Here is a 14,863-nt window from a genome sequence, read left to right as displayed (position 1 = left end):
AAAGACCTCAAAAATCATCTTCATCCACTTAAATGAAGGCAGAAGATGCACCTTGAGACTCAAAGTTTCATCTAACTCTTCCACCAAAGCAGTTGTCATCCCTAAAAGACCTACTGATAGCACAGCTCTCCCCTCTGCGCAATAAAATCATCTAAAACTGACTCTCTTTTTCAGTCAGAGTAAAATTGGGAGAAGGAGGTGGAGAGAAAGGGGATCAACATTTAGTTTTATTCCACTGATGTTACTGCCTGTCACTAAAAGATGAAGGGCTGAAATCCCATCAGTCTGGATTTGCAGATCTGAGGGTGAAGAATTAATATTTTTCTGTTTTTGTAGAAAACTCCTTGATGTATGGCTCCATTATTGAATGTTAACAGTTGCAGTTTAAATTACAAATGAGGTTCTATTAGCATAACCATACTCAGTTTCTATTTAAAACTACGATTTTAGCCAAAATTATGTCAGCTAAGAACCTACACATTTGCATTTGTTAATATAGAGAAAGGAGAGAGAGAGAGAGAGAGAAACAATTTTCTGGTTTCCACTACAAATGACTTTACTTAGTAGAGGTCTAGAACAGTAACAATGTTTAAGAACATTTTGTAATTATTATTACTGATAACTCTTTTAAATGGCAGGGTGGCTATTTGAGACAACTTAGAAGAGGGAGACTTTAAAAGGCAACAGTACTACAGTGTTAAAAAACTAACCCATTTTTACAATTTCTCATCAAGCCTATCTATTTTTTCTATATAGGAACATTTAAGAAGCCCTAAATAGCATTGTTGGGGATAACTATTTAATTAGTCTAGGCTTCCATAAAACAGATGGCTTCTGCTCTTTCACTAATACTGTGGTTAAGTGTAACTGCCATCTTTTCTAAGTAGCTCTTTCCCTGAAGAGCTGCTTGTGTTTACTTGTAACCATAATGCTAATCAAAATGAATTTAAGAATTACTTCCCCCCATACAAATACGTTAGTCCAATGTACTATGCATAACAGCATATCCAAAATATGAAAATGCTACACCCCCCCCCCCCCACACACACACACACACTATATATATGCGCATCTACCAAATGCACTACATTAGAAAAATCACTTGTGTTATTGTTCATAAAATTATATAGCGTGTCAAATTCTACAGTGGTGAGTGACACAAAAATTAATCTGGATATCTAGAATTAACTTCCTATTATTGAAAGTACTCAGCAGTATCATTTTCTTCCTAAAGAGGAAATCAGGCCCTTGAGAGCTCTAGCACTGGACATGTTCTCTGCATGGTTAACTGAGAGAGAGACTATGGGTAAACGATGGGACTAGGAATCAAGATACCTAGAGATGTGGTGCAGCTACCATTGAAATTAATGGCTTTCTACTGACTTTGACAGGATCAGTCCCCTCAGTTCTGCAGCTAGTGTTTCACCAAGTCACTTAATCTGTGCTTTGGTTTCTTCACATCTATAAAATATGAAAATAAATGTAACTGAAACTGCTTAAATAAATTGCATGTACTCTAGCACAGGCAGGTGACACAAGACACTGCAAAGGAGATTTCATTCCTCTGCTGCAGCAGCTAATGGTTTAAGCAGTCTTAGTGGCACTCCACACCTCATTAAGTTGTGATACTTAATTCATTAATGTTTATAAAGTGCTTTGAAATCCTCTAATGAAGTGCAACATACTCTTATTAGATATGCAGTACCTTATGTCCCAAAGGATCCCCCACAAAAAAATCCCTTCATTACCATTCTGATACTTCTTCCTCTGGAGCATAACACTGAAGCTGTTTATCAACAGACAAAAAAGATTCACTGATATATTAAGAATACTCCATTCAGATATAAAGTGCATGTTCCATACCATATTCCAACTGGAATCCTAGCTGGCTCAATGACGGGCCCCTACAATGAAACATAGCATGATATCCAAGTCTATCAAATTTTGTGAAGTGCCTGGACATCCAATCTTCCAAAAAGATGCCTTTTTATCTGATCCCTACCTAGACAAGAAAAAATACTTACCAATAATTCAGTTTGTCATGCTCTCCTTCTCTTCCCCACCTAGAAGGAAAGTTACCTCACATTACACTAACAAGATTCCACCTATCAGGAAGCAGAAATGAAGGAGGACTGCCAGTCTCCCAATCCAGTCTGGACTGCCAATCACCCTGCTTCGCCCAACCAGACAATTAATGAAGCTAACCACACAATCAAAGGAGTAGGGAAGAAGGGAGTTAAGTAGGATGAGCAAGAGGAGACTATAACAAAGCAAATTACTGACAAGTAGTTTTCCTTGTCATATGTCTCATCTCTTCCCTACTCTGTAAGAATTATACTTAGAAATAAGGATTATAAATTAGTATAATTTTAAGAGTAAAATATCTAGTATCTGAAATACTATCAGCCCCTGTAAAAATAGCCTTTTATTACTTGGAACAATGGGCAAAACATCTTCCAATTTCTGCCCCAAGAAAAATGACTTTGGGTAGCCTTCAAATTTTGGGTCAAGCTGACAGTGCTCTGGAAACTTTGTTACTCAAGAGAGATGGGACTGATTCAATTTAGGATAGGTTTCCTTACCTGCAATTTTATCACACAGAAAGAATACACTGATAATAGAATCTCTACTGGGTTACATTTGCCCTATTTTCTGTGTTACAACTCTGAATCAGGTTTCCCTAGTAGACATTCAACAGGTTTCTATACATGGATCTATGCACTGGGCCCCACATGCTCTTGGCTTGATGGGTCTGAGCATGGTCTCTAGTTCTGGACTTCTAGGTATAAATCCTCTGTCTTGAACCCCTCCCTGAGAGATCAGGCTACATAGTCCAATTCCCTAGGCTCTGAAACTAGTGAGGGCTCCCCTGAATTCTCCCCACTAGCTGTTTTCAGAGTTCTATCAAATCTCTGGACCCTCCAAATTAGTGCTTCTTCTTTTGGGAATTTTGTGACAGTGAAAGCAAGGAAAAAACAGGCTTTGCAAAGGAATTTCTAACCCTATCACACGGTATTCACAGGCGAAGAACAAGTGATAATCAGATCCAACGAAAAACAAAATCCAACATGAGAATCCTTGGCTCAGTTTCCTCACAACTCAGAGCCCTTTGGGTTTTAGGGTCTTAGGATGCTCCTCTTTTCCTTCTCCTGAAAAGCTTTGCCTTCTGATCCTGCTCTTCTCTCTGGACATGGCCAGTGAGATGACCTCCTTTTATAAAGTTTGAGTCTCACCCACCCTCATGAGATGACTCTTCTCAGTGGCTTGAAGTGTCTCAACAGGTGATCAATTGCTTGGTTACATACCCACCTTGGATGAACTAGTCCCTGGGGAAGCAGCTAACTTATTGTTTTAAGGGACTTCCATTTGAATGGGATATCCACAGGTTAACAATGCTTCATGGTTTTGCATTGTTTGACCTCAGATAACACACCTTGGAATCTCAGTCCAAGCTGGAGATAAAAAAAGACAACAATGAAGGCACAGAGTGGTTTACACTCAAAAAGGCATTTATAGATTCAAAAGTATAGCCAATTGATTTTGACTACACTTGCAGTTCGATGATAAAAATGTCCAAGAGACCAAATAGCCAAATTTAGTCAACTTACGGTCTATAGACAAAACAATATGGTGCAGGAAAGAAAGAGTTAATACATCACCAATCATTCTAGAAAGTGGGTTCTTGCAGCGTGTTCAGTTCACCTTACACAGAAGATGTGGTCCAAAAATGTCCCGCAAAACCACTTATATTGATACTAGACTTGTTTACAAGTAAAAGGCACTGTATGTGTCATCCAAGACTAAAATTTCCCAATCACCTTGGTTTTCGGGTATTATGGTGTCTCTCACATCTCTTCTTTTCAAGCACAGCATTCTAAACTAGTTGGCACTCTGTACCACGATGAAACACTTACTGTATCTTGCTTTTAACAGTTTTCCTATTTGCCTTTGCCAAATACTGAGTTGTACAGGGCATTGTGGGATACTTAGGATAAGTGAACAAGAATAAGCATAATACAATTTTGCATGATTCCCCAACACTTATATTTAATATATATCATATTTAATATCATGCATATAATATTATCAATGGCTATTACTGTGGGTGGAGGGGAGAGAGAAAGATAGTATAATATATGCATTGGCTAACATTTTCAAAAAACAGTAGTTTGATACAGACAATTACATACAGTAACCATCACACACTGTTCAGAAGCAGTCTGGCTTAACTGGAGTTCTACTTTTTTCAGACTAGGCTTTTTCTGAATCTGTTGTGATAGCACAGATGATGCTCAACTTTGGAAGGCATTCTTAAACTAGTGGGGGGGGGGGGGGAACACACCCTATATAAGCAACTCTAACCAAGTGGGGATCTGAGCCAGAAATCTTTGAGATGATGATGATGTTGTTGTTTCTGGGGAAATGTTATGACCATGTTTACAACACATGGGTCACCACTTCTAAGATTCAAGTACTGATAGGCATTATCGTGTCAAAGTGCATGTTAATAGAAAGGAAGTACTTGTCTAAGAATTATTCATGTGGGGGCACTTCCTTCATTTGAGGATAGTCCACAGGCTGACTTTGCTTTGGAGTATAATGAATAATTCCAAATATTCCTTTGACAGTAAATCCTTATATCAGGAAAAAGATTCCTGAAATCAAAAATTCATTGTGGCTTGGCTTTGCATTGCATATTTGCATCTTGTTGTTTTAGTGACACCATTAAATATGGGGAGCATTAAAAGCCCAGGGAAAAAGAAGTGTTCCAAAAAAACTCAAAATAGTATAAAAATTCAACACATCTTGACTAGCCCATTTAAACTGGAGAAGTACAATATAAGGGTAAATCCAGGCCTCCAAAGTAATAATTTTCATAAATGAAAATAGGCAAATTATAAATAAAAGATAACTACTAATATATAATTTTGTCATATGCACCTATGGCCTTTACTCAAAAAATTGCTTAATACACATTCCCTCTTGCCTTTTATAGACCTGTTAACATCACACAACCCAGCATTACTGAAACTAAAACTGGCAAAAGAGAAAAACAATCAAGTCTGTATGCTATCATCATAAGTTAAATACAGTAGTTGCCATAAAAAAGGCAACAGTTGCCATCATTTTAATTACAGGAAAAAATCTAACATAGGGCGGCAACTGTAATTGTTAGTAAACGCTGACTTAATGGAGAACACTATATAATCATTACCTAATAAGGTGTTAAATTTCTTTTTATTTACTTTCAAGGAACCTGAAAACATGCAGTCTAGTCACTTGCTCTTAAACACATAGTACAAAAATAACTGTTTGTAAAAGTATGCTACCAGCAGCAGCTTTTTTTTTTTTTTTTAAATGAAAGATCTTTTGCTCCCCATAATATTAGACAAAAAATTTACAATCTACTATAAAATAAAAAGTATATTTTTTCTTACTTGTTCATTTCCTCTTCCTCCTTATAAAAAAGTATAGTATGAAGAGAAACAAAATATTTCCATTTTTCAGCCTGTGAAGCTCAAACATTGGGGGGGGGGGGGGGGGGGGGGGAGGGAGGATTACTACATTTCATAGCAATATTCATTTCATCACTAATGTTAAAATGCTATTTGAAATACATTTTGTTGTTGATTAACATTAAATATTTCTGTAACATGGAAAATGCATTACTATCATGTTGCAATTTGCACCTGGTGCCCTTGCCGCCCGGGCCCTCGGCCCCACAAACCACTTCCAGACAACAGCTTTGTCCTGCACTTTATTTACAATGGGTTGCCCACCACCTTCTATGTAGCCAGTTCCTACCAGTTGCAAGAGTCTTACAGATTCAGCCTCTAATCAAAGGGTGTTCAGCCTTTACTTGCTGTAGCTTCTCCCTCTCTTCTTTCCTTCTAGCAGCCTCTTCCTGCCAGCTTTTATAGTCCTCCCAGGTCCTACAGCTGTTCCTAATTCCTTCCTTCCAGCCCAGCTTGCCCAGCTGGCTCCCATCTACCCATTAATGAGGGTTCAGTAGCACGAACTAGCCCAGCCTGGCCGGTAGCACCCTGCTACACATCAGCACTCACAGACAAGGAAATAAATGATCAATTTCAAAAAGAACTCTGTTTATTCATTCAAAGGAGAGAAATGTTATTGTCTTTGTCAATGACAATGGTAACATTTTTGCCTCTGAGGTAAGTCACATATTCAAGTCCCACACCATAACTTGGCTTCATACCCTAAAGGTAAACTGGAGTGATAGATGATAGCTGGAAGAAATGGGGAAGCTAAATACCTGAAGGATCTAAAATCAAGATCCACTGCCCAAAAGGAATTTAAAAATCCCAAAGCACATTTCAAAAAGAGTAGGGGATATATAATTTGGAGTCCCTAGCAGCACAACTTTATATGAGAACACAGCCTCATAGAAGGGCATCTATGTCAAAAGGAACCTAAATAGGATATCCCTACTTTAACATGGTAAGCTGTCTGTCACTGTGTTGAAAGAGGCCTTGTTAAGCCACCTGAAAACAGAAGGGACTAAAAATGAGCACCTCATGAGTGAACACCTCACAATACACACAGAGGCCCTGTGTTTCAATGAAAGAGGACTAAATAAGGCCACGTAGTTAGCAAATGTTCTAGGATCATTCACTCTTTGTGGGCCCAATTCAATATCTATTGAACTCAAAGGAAGGTCTCCCATTGAATTCAATGAGTATTAGACCAGGTTCTGCATGCAATACCAAACTACTTTAATCTGTCACTCAAACTGGACACACTGGACAACATTTTCAAAATTCAGTGCTTAAAGTTAGGCTCCTAAATCTATACCTGATTTTCAAAAGTGCAAAGTGCCTGCAGTTCCCTTAAGCACCCATTTGAAAAATGTGGACATCATCATGTATTAGTGCAGTAGTACACTGCTGTTATTACTTGTTAATTAAAACAGCAGCATTGTTACCTGGCATCAGGGCACTGCCCAAAGAGCTGCCAAAGCACTAGAACACCCTACATATAACTATATTTTAAAAAAATGTTAAAACAATATTAAGGTTGCAAAGCCTCGCTCTCAAAAGTACTGAAATGCCCATGGAACCATAACTCAGCCCCCATGTGAATAAGCAGTCTTTAAATGATCACCCATTATTTTCCCATAGGACTGGTCTCATTCAGTGCATAGAATGGACAGTGCTCACTGAATGGGTAGCTATTCAATTTTTTTTTATCCCCATTATCAAATGTGTGGCCCCTTGCCTTACTGACCATACAACATCCACAGCCTGAATTGACAGAAATCTTAATGTCCTCATGGGTTTTTTATGGCTCTCCTTACCAACAGCCTCATTCACTACACAAGCCTCATTCATTCCTTGAGCACCATGCATCCTATGTACTGAATGAGGCAGGGGTTGTGTGGAAAAAATAGTAGCTATTGTATAATTATATTATCTGCTGCTCACCCCTCAACTGCTCCGCTCTCTGCACCCAATACCAGTTGCTTCCTGTTCATCCACATTACCTGCGCAACAGAAGAAAGAGCATTGCGTTTTCCTGTTCCTTAGGCCTCGGCCACAGAGCGTCCCCTGGCAGCCAGAAATGGCAATTGCAGGAAGAAGTCCTGTTTAGCCCCAAGCCAGAGCATGTTTAACTAGTTCTGTAGAAGTGAAGCATATTCAGTACACAAAAAATGTTTTGGAAATCTTTCTGCCGAACTCTAACGAAGCCTCTATTGTGCATGTACAAATGGCAATTTTCAGAGGCTTCTAATTAAGGCAAACTAGGGTGGATTTTCACAGGAATGGCAAAAGGCACATCCCTGATCTAGTGGTGACCCTAGATCAAATTTCAAGTCTCCACTCCAAAGCAAACAATTGTAAGACTTTTTTTTTTTTTTTAAATGGCCAAAACAACTAATTTTTACCTACCTTAGTTCTCAGAAATGGCAGAACCATTCTTGCTAAAACAGTTCAGCCTAAGGCAAACAACTAACATGGAGAATTTCAGCCTGAATGGTTATAATTACTGAAAACAGGGTTTTATAACTGAAAGTGTTAGGCAACCTTAACTATAAGTTTGCTACCACCTCTGCCCATAATAAAAGTCATATACTTTGTTTCATAAGGAGAGTGCTTGCTCCTATTAATGGCTTGTTCATAAAATCATAGAAATGTAGAGATGGAAGGGACCTCAAGAGGTCAATCTAGTCCAGCCCCCATGTTGAGGCAGAATCAACTATCCTTGAGAGGTGTCTGTCTAACCTGTTCTTAAACACCTCCATTGATGGGGATTCCATAACCTCCCTTGGAAGCCTATTCCATGTCTTAATTACCCTTATAGCAAGAAAGTTTTTTCTAATATCTAACCAAAATTCCCTTGCTGCAGATTAAGCTGATTATTCCTTGCCCTATCTGCAGTGGATATGGAGAACAATTGATCACAGTTCTCCTTATAACAGCCCTTAACAGATTTGAAGACTGTTACCAGGTCCTCCTCAGTCATCTTTTCTCAAGACTAAGCATGCCCCATTTTTTAACCTTTCCTCATTGGGTCTTCTTTTCTCAAGACTAAGCATGCCCCATTTTTTAACCTTTCCTCATTGGGTCTTGTTTTCTAAACATATTATTGTTTTTGTTGCTCTCCTCTGGTCTCTCTCCAATTTGTCCACATCTTTCTTAAAGCATAGCACCCAAAGAAGTACAGTCAAGGCCTTACCAGTGCTGAATGGAGTGGAACAATGACCTCCTCTGTCTTATGTAGAACACTCCTGTTAACACACGTCAGTATGATATTTAGCCTTTTTCGCAACTGAATCACATTACGGGTCATATTCTATTTGCAACCCTCTATATTCCAGATCCTTTTCTGTAGTTCTGCCAAGTTAGCTTTTACCCATTTTGTATTTATGCATCTGATTTTTCCTTCTTAAGTGTAGTACCATTATAGAGCTGACTTGTCTATAATTCCCCCAGTCCTCTTTGTTCTCCTTTTTTAAAGACAGGTACTATGTTTGCCCTTCTCCAGTGTTCTGGGACCTCATCCATCCTCCCTGAGTTCTTAGAGATCATTACTAATGGTTCCAAGATTGCTTCGGCTAGTTTCCTTAAGTATCTAAGAGTGAATTCATCAGGCCCTGGGTATATTTGCCTATTTCTTGCTGTTTTACATATCAGATAATAATTTATTTAGTCATGCCATCCCTTTCACACTCAAAAGAAAAAAGTATTCATTTTTAACAACTAAATCTAGGTTATGGTTTGTGAATTTCCTTTTAATTATTGTCTTGACCTAAAACCCACTGAACCCAAAGGGAGTCTTTGCACTGACTTCAATGGGCTTTTCACACTATATTTGCTGAGCATATAATCAGCACTTACAAAATAAATGTGAATAATATTTTTTTAAGCTCATAACTTTTATAGACAGCTACTGGCATTGCAGCCAAAATCAGAGGTAAAATCCACACTTAAAGGGTAAATGAAATGAAGGAGGAATGAAGAAGGGATAAACCCATTCTTAAAATTGGCACAAAATGAAGTGGTGAGCAAAGCCCTGCCTCCTCCTACTTCTCCCACCCCTTCAAACACTCACTCAGAAAAGCTTACTCTATACTTTACTTTCCTGGGAAGGAAAGATTGGAGTAACTGGCATATATGAAGACAATGACTGAGTTAACATGATATCCAGCCCACGTGCATTGTTTGGTGCCGGACAAAAGTCAGGATAATATTTTTTATGCTTTTAAAAATAGCAATAGATATTTTAAATACATCACATGCCTCATAACCTTTAGTATAAGGAGTTTAAAACATCTATTTACTTCCTATTGGTTTCTGAGTATTTCCTATTTTGGCTGGAAAGAAAGTTAAAAAAAATTTCCTCTTCCATAATGTGAAGTGCTCAACAGGAAACAGTAACAAAGCAGTAGTATCCTATAACCAAAAACTAATAGTGAGTAAATCAGAGCTCTGAATGAGATTAAGATTTCAGTGGCAGTGATCACCCAGCAAAATAAAAAGAGAAGTACTCCTTTATTTTGCAGTACCCAACAGCTTCTTACCTCTAAGGCCAGTACTACAATTCACTAGCACAAAAATGTGCCTCTTCTCTTTTAAAAAAGACAAAGATTTAAAGTTGTAAAGTGATGAAAAACCATGTTTCTGATTTTTGTGGTTAGTGCACAATTTCCAGAAAGAAAAAAATGATACCACTTACAGGAGAGAAAAAACTAACATACTAGAGCCGACTGACACCCACGAGGGCACATACTTTCAAACTTTCTGTAACCACTACAACATTTTCCAAGACTATATTTCACTTTTTAAACAATACCATTCAATAGTCTTGGAGAATGCACAGCATGCAGTACCACATTAGAATCAGTTGCAGCCACAGATACGTTATAAATTACTTACATCTCTTTGGGGTCCCTTCTTCACCTCCTTGTGTTGAGGGAAAGAGTAGCCCTTGTTTTTCTGCTTACACTGGCTCTTCCTCCAGGGAGTGTCTTTCACTTCTTCAGCAGATAAGGATGAAATTTCCTCAGCCTTTAAATTATCTAGGGGAAAGGAATAGAGACAGGCATAAGTTTGTCACTTTGGGTCCTATACTAGGCGACTATGATTTAATTTTAAACACAATTCAGTGTATTTACAGAAAACCATAGTTATATACATATACAGTACAGTTGTGGGGAAGCATGTGATTTACACACCTTCCTATATCAAGCATCTAAAAACATGCAAATCAGTCACTTACTTCATGGTTAAGATTCATAACAAGCTAAACATAACTCAGGAATCAAACATGTATTCACATGCGATTTCCAATCCCCCTTTACAATACCAAGAAATTCAGAATAGTTTAGGTAGGGTTCAGATAAGTACCTGAGGTTTTGGGTGCTCATCCAAACCAACCTCCTATTTTGAGAGTTACCCATCTCTAATAAATATTCTTGTTATTCTTAATGTTTACCTCGTCTTACACAAAACCTGTAGCATCCGGTTCTCTGTTGCCTATGTCTTATATAGTCATTTACATCATGACAAATAGGTGCAAAATGGACAGCATTTTATACCAAATTTACAGTGGCGTAATTGACTATACAAGGTGCAGGGCATTAAGGAATCAAGCCCATGGTAATTTTTCTTATGCAAATTGGAAGTACATAACTGACTCTTTTGAGTTACATAGAAATTTCCCCTCCAACCCATAGTCATTTAGTTTACAACACGTCTAACAACCTCAATTAGTTTTGAACCCAGAAGGCAGGCAGCAAACTTGTCTCCTTAAGTGGAGACCATCTAATCCAAACAGTTGGATTACACAAAATAATAAAACAAGGAAGCAAAGGAACAACATTTTTCCAGACTCTATTCTCCCACACCATGTGAAGGCAGCTGAACCAGAGGGCCAAAAGTCTAATCTCTGTCTCTTGAGTCCCCTGCTGATTTCATCTTTTAGAGTTCATGGTCTCATTTAATGTATTTCCACTATGGTTCAATGCTTACTCAAATGCTGGCGAGCTTTTGTGTATTCCAAGTTTCCTTGCTAAGCAAAGCTTAAAAACTATGTATTTTGTATTCTAATATTTCTTCTTATGGTTAAACACTTATCTTTTTCACTTTAATCTCCAGAACACAGCAATAATTTGCTGTATTTTGGGTACATGCAGATCAATGTCTATTCCTTCAGGGAAGCCTTTTGAACTGGCAGAGAGTGAATGATTGACATCAGGAACAAAAACTTTTTGCTGTCACAAAATGGCATTTCATTTAAAGGAAAACTCATGTTAATTAATTCTAGCCATACATACCAGATTTATCAGAGGAATATACCCAGTTCTTCACACTTTACTGCTTAATGGCAGAAGCAAATTAAATTGTGCATGGGAAAACAGATCTCTCTGTGTTCGTGAACTGAATGTCTCCATACACAACACATCTGTACTTTCTGTGAAGAAAAAGCCTATATATCAACAAAAAGAAACTTCGCTCATATATCAGTATGCACCTGCAGAAATCCCTCTTGCAACTCCATAAAATAACACCTGACTTTCATGTAAAAAGTCTAAAAGTTCCCTCCCTACATGTTTATACCTATATATATTTATTACTATTCTTTTCCACATTACAGTGGAGAATTTGGCCTTATAAATGTATTTTTGTCCTTTGTCAGTTTAAAATATTGGGTCAAAATAAGCACAGTGTAATAGTCAATCCTTCTAGTGGATGGAGACCTGTAAAAGAGGATAGACAATAAGTCCTGTTACAACTAATGACATTTAATGGTATTTTACCCTTTAGCTCAGTGGCTGAACTTGAGAAGCAGTGTGGCTCTGTGGACAGTGTACCATACTGGGAGACACCAGATGTGGAATCTGTTCTGGCTTCACCATTGACCTCTGTCTGACTTTAGGCAAGACCTTCCCCTACATGTTCCTCTTTTCCACTCCAACACTTTGTAGTCTTGTCTATTTAGTATGTCAATTCTTCAGTAGAGCTGGGTGAAATTTTTTTTGGAAAATAGTTTATTTGTTTTTTATTGTTTATTTGTTATTGTTTTTATTGTTATTTATTATTTAGTTTATTTGTGACTGTGAATTGCTACTGTTACTGACAATGAATTGCCAATGGGCCAGGCAAAAAGTGTGAGAATGATTCTACAGCCAGGGGAGGCACTCACCTAGGACATGAGAGACCCAAGTTCAGGTCCCTGCTCCAATGAATATTCTATTTATAAAAAGTTGAACAGCTTCAACAGGGAAAATTAAGAGAAACCTGCCCCAAGGTTTTGCATACCCCAAGTTTCCTTGTTAAGTTCAGACTCTTCCTCCCACATCAAACAGAGGGGAATCGAACCAGAGTTTCCTACATGAGTTCCCTAACCATTGGGCTGAACATTATAAGGAAGGCAGTGACTTTCTCCTCTTCCTCCAGGTTATAAGTGGGGGCCTCCCCCTACTGTTGTAAGAATTTATTCCTCTTTTGCTTTTGTCAAAATGGCTGAATCAAAAACAAAAAATTCAGTAGGGCAGAGTTTTGTTTCAACTTGACCTGACTTTTTTTTTCTACTTTTTGATTTGCCAAAAAACCAGAGGGGGCGGGGGGAATCATTTTTGGTTTGATCCAAAACGTAACTTTTTTTCCTCCTGGAATTATCAGTGAACCAAAAATTGTTATTCGGCAGCTGTCCTTTTTATAACAGAGGTTTGTCCTTCACTATGTGTTTCCACTGCACCTAGCACTACAAGGGCCTGATCTCCATTGGAGCCTCTAGGCCTTACTTTAATACAAATAGTAAATAACAGTAATTAATGTGGATGTGTAAGAACCAAAATCTCAGCAAAGATAGCCTCTGCACAAAAGTTTAGTGAAATGCACTCTGCATTCATTAAATTAGGTGACATGATGTTGCATTTACAGCTTCCCATAATGAACCCTATGAAATACAAAACAAAAAACAAAACACACACCACACCCTGGAAAATATTCTCCCCCAACAAAAATAATACAACAACAAAAAGAGAAAGAAGAAGCATGGCAGTGTAACAGTGCACTGCCACATGTCTACTGTGTACTTTTATTCCCAATAAATTACTTAAATCGGTGGTTCTCAGCCTTTTCCATACCATGACCCCATTTTTACAACAGGAAAGAAAATTGAAACTCCCTCCTATAGATTTGTGGCACATCTTCTCCCAGATAGTTAGTGAAGATGGTCAAGATCCACTAGTTGAGACTTAAATCACAGCTAGGAGGATAAAAATCTCCAAAATGCAGATGGTAAAATGGGAATTACTGAGACACCTTTTCCAGTCTACTTGTTACCTGGGTGTCCATTTTAAGGTTAGAAAATTGCACATTTTTCTGAAAAATTGATTTTACATATGCATTAGCTCAATACCATCCATGATGCAACTCTGCCTAAATCAAAGACATCACTTCAGGGATAAAATTTGTGCCATTATATGTACAAATACTTGACTATTTAAATTGACTTCCACTCACGAAACAATTGAATTTTACAAATGACCTATGGGATAGAAGATGTGGGGAAAAATCTCCAGAGCACATATATATTAAGTTAGGCCTTTAAAAATAGTAAGGAGGGAGTACATATACATACACTAACTATATATATGTAAAAATACATGATTATGTGGTGTGGTGCAAAGGTTTCATTAGCATGACCTTCACTACAGCTGATGAAACCACAAGTGAGTTATGCAGGTCATCCCAAATGAGTGTTGATATAACTCTTTATCCCACACTACCATTTTGTACACAGGATGATACAAAAAAATGTACTACAGAAAAAGTATTTTAGAAATGTTTTAGAGAGTCCTTAAAATTGATAAGGCTTATATATCTTACTTATCATAAATTCAACTCTTCACGTCTCTATCCTATAAGTGATCTAAAGTAGCTTTTCCACACAAAAAAAGAAAATCTCACTGATTTAAAGTCTGATATCTCTGGCTCATTCACAGCTACACAGGAAGGATTGTTCCACTAGGAATCTTCCCTAACCAATGATATAAGACTCCTGATTCTGGTCTCATAGGGTCCCAAACTATCTGATTTTATATTAATAAAATTTTTCATTATAGAAATGTCATTGTACAGGTGTAATATCAGATACGAGACAGGCAAATAATTCTCACTTTTGGGGAAAGAAAGAAGAAACTTTTCTGTGGCAGATTAATTTAAAATAAAACAGCAGTGGTTTCAAATTGTTTATGGGGTCAGAATAAGTTCTAATGAGATGGACTAGAGGGAAAATGCTGGCAAGACAGTCGAAGGTTCATGATTAAGGTTACGATTCTGTCAGGGGTATTTATACTAAAAGTCAAGGTCAGGTCATGGGCAATAAACAAAAATTC

The 14,863-nt window shown here is 37.7% G+C and overlaps 1 protein-coding gene across 1 annotated transcript in view; it reads right to left on the bottom strand.

Moving 5' to 3' along the window:
* FOXP2 (forkhead box P2) overlaps nt 1–14,863 on the bottom strand; it is a 608,458-nt gene that overhangs the window by 517,934 nt on the left and 75,661 nt on the right. Inside the window, exon 2 of the mRNA XM_067564236.1 lies at nt 10,395–10,537. The gene's annotated coding sequence lies outside the window, so the exon portion shown is untranslated. The remainder of the gene's footprint in view (nt 1–10,394; nt 10,538–14,863) is intronic.

The sequence above is a fragment of the Emydura macquarii genome, unplaced genomic scaffold, assembly GCF_026122565.2.
Source record: "Emydura macquarii macquarii isolate MOO-44397 ecotype Brisbane River unplaced genomic scaffold, CSIRO-AGI_Emac_v2 contig_2636, whole genome shotgun sequence".
Lineage (NCBI taxonomy): Eukaryota > Metazoa > Chordata > Testudines > Chelidae > Emydura > Emydura macquarii.
This window is presented reverse-complemented; position numbering and strand designations above follow the sequence as displayed.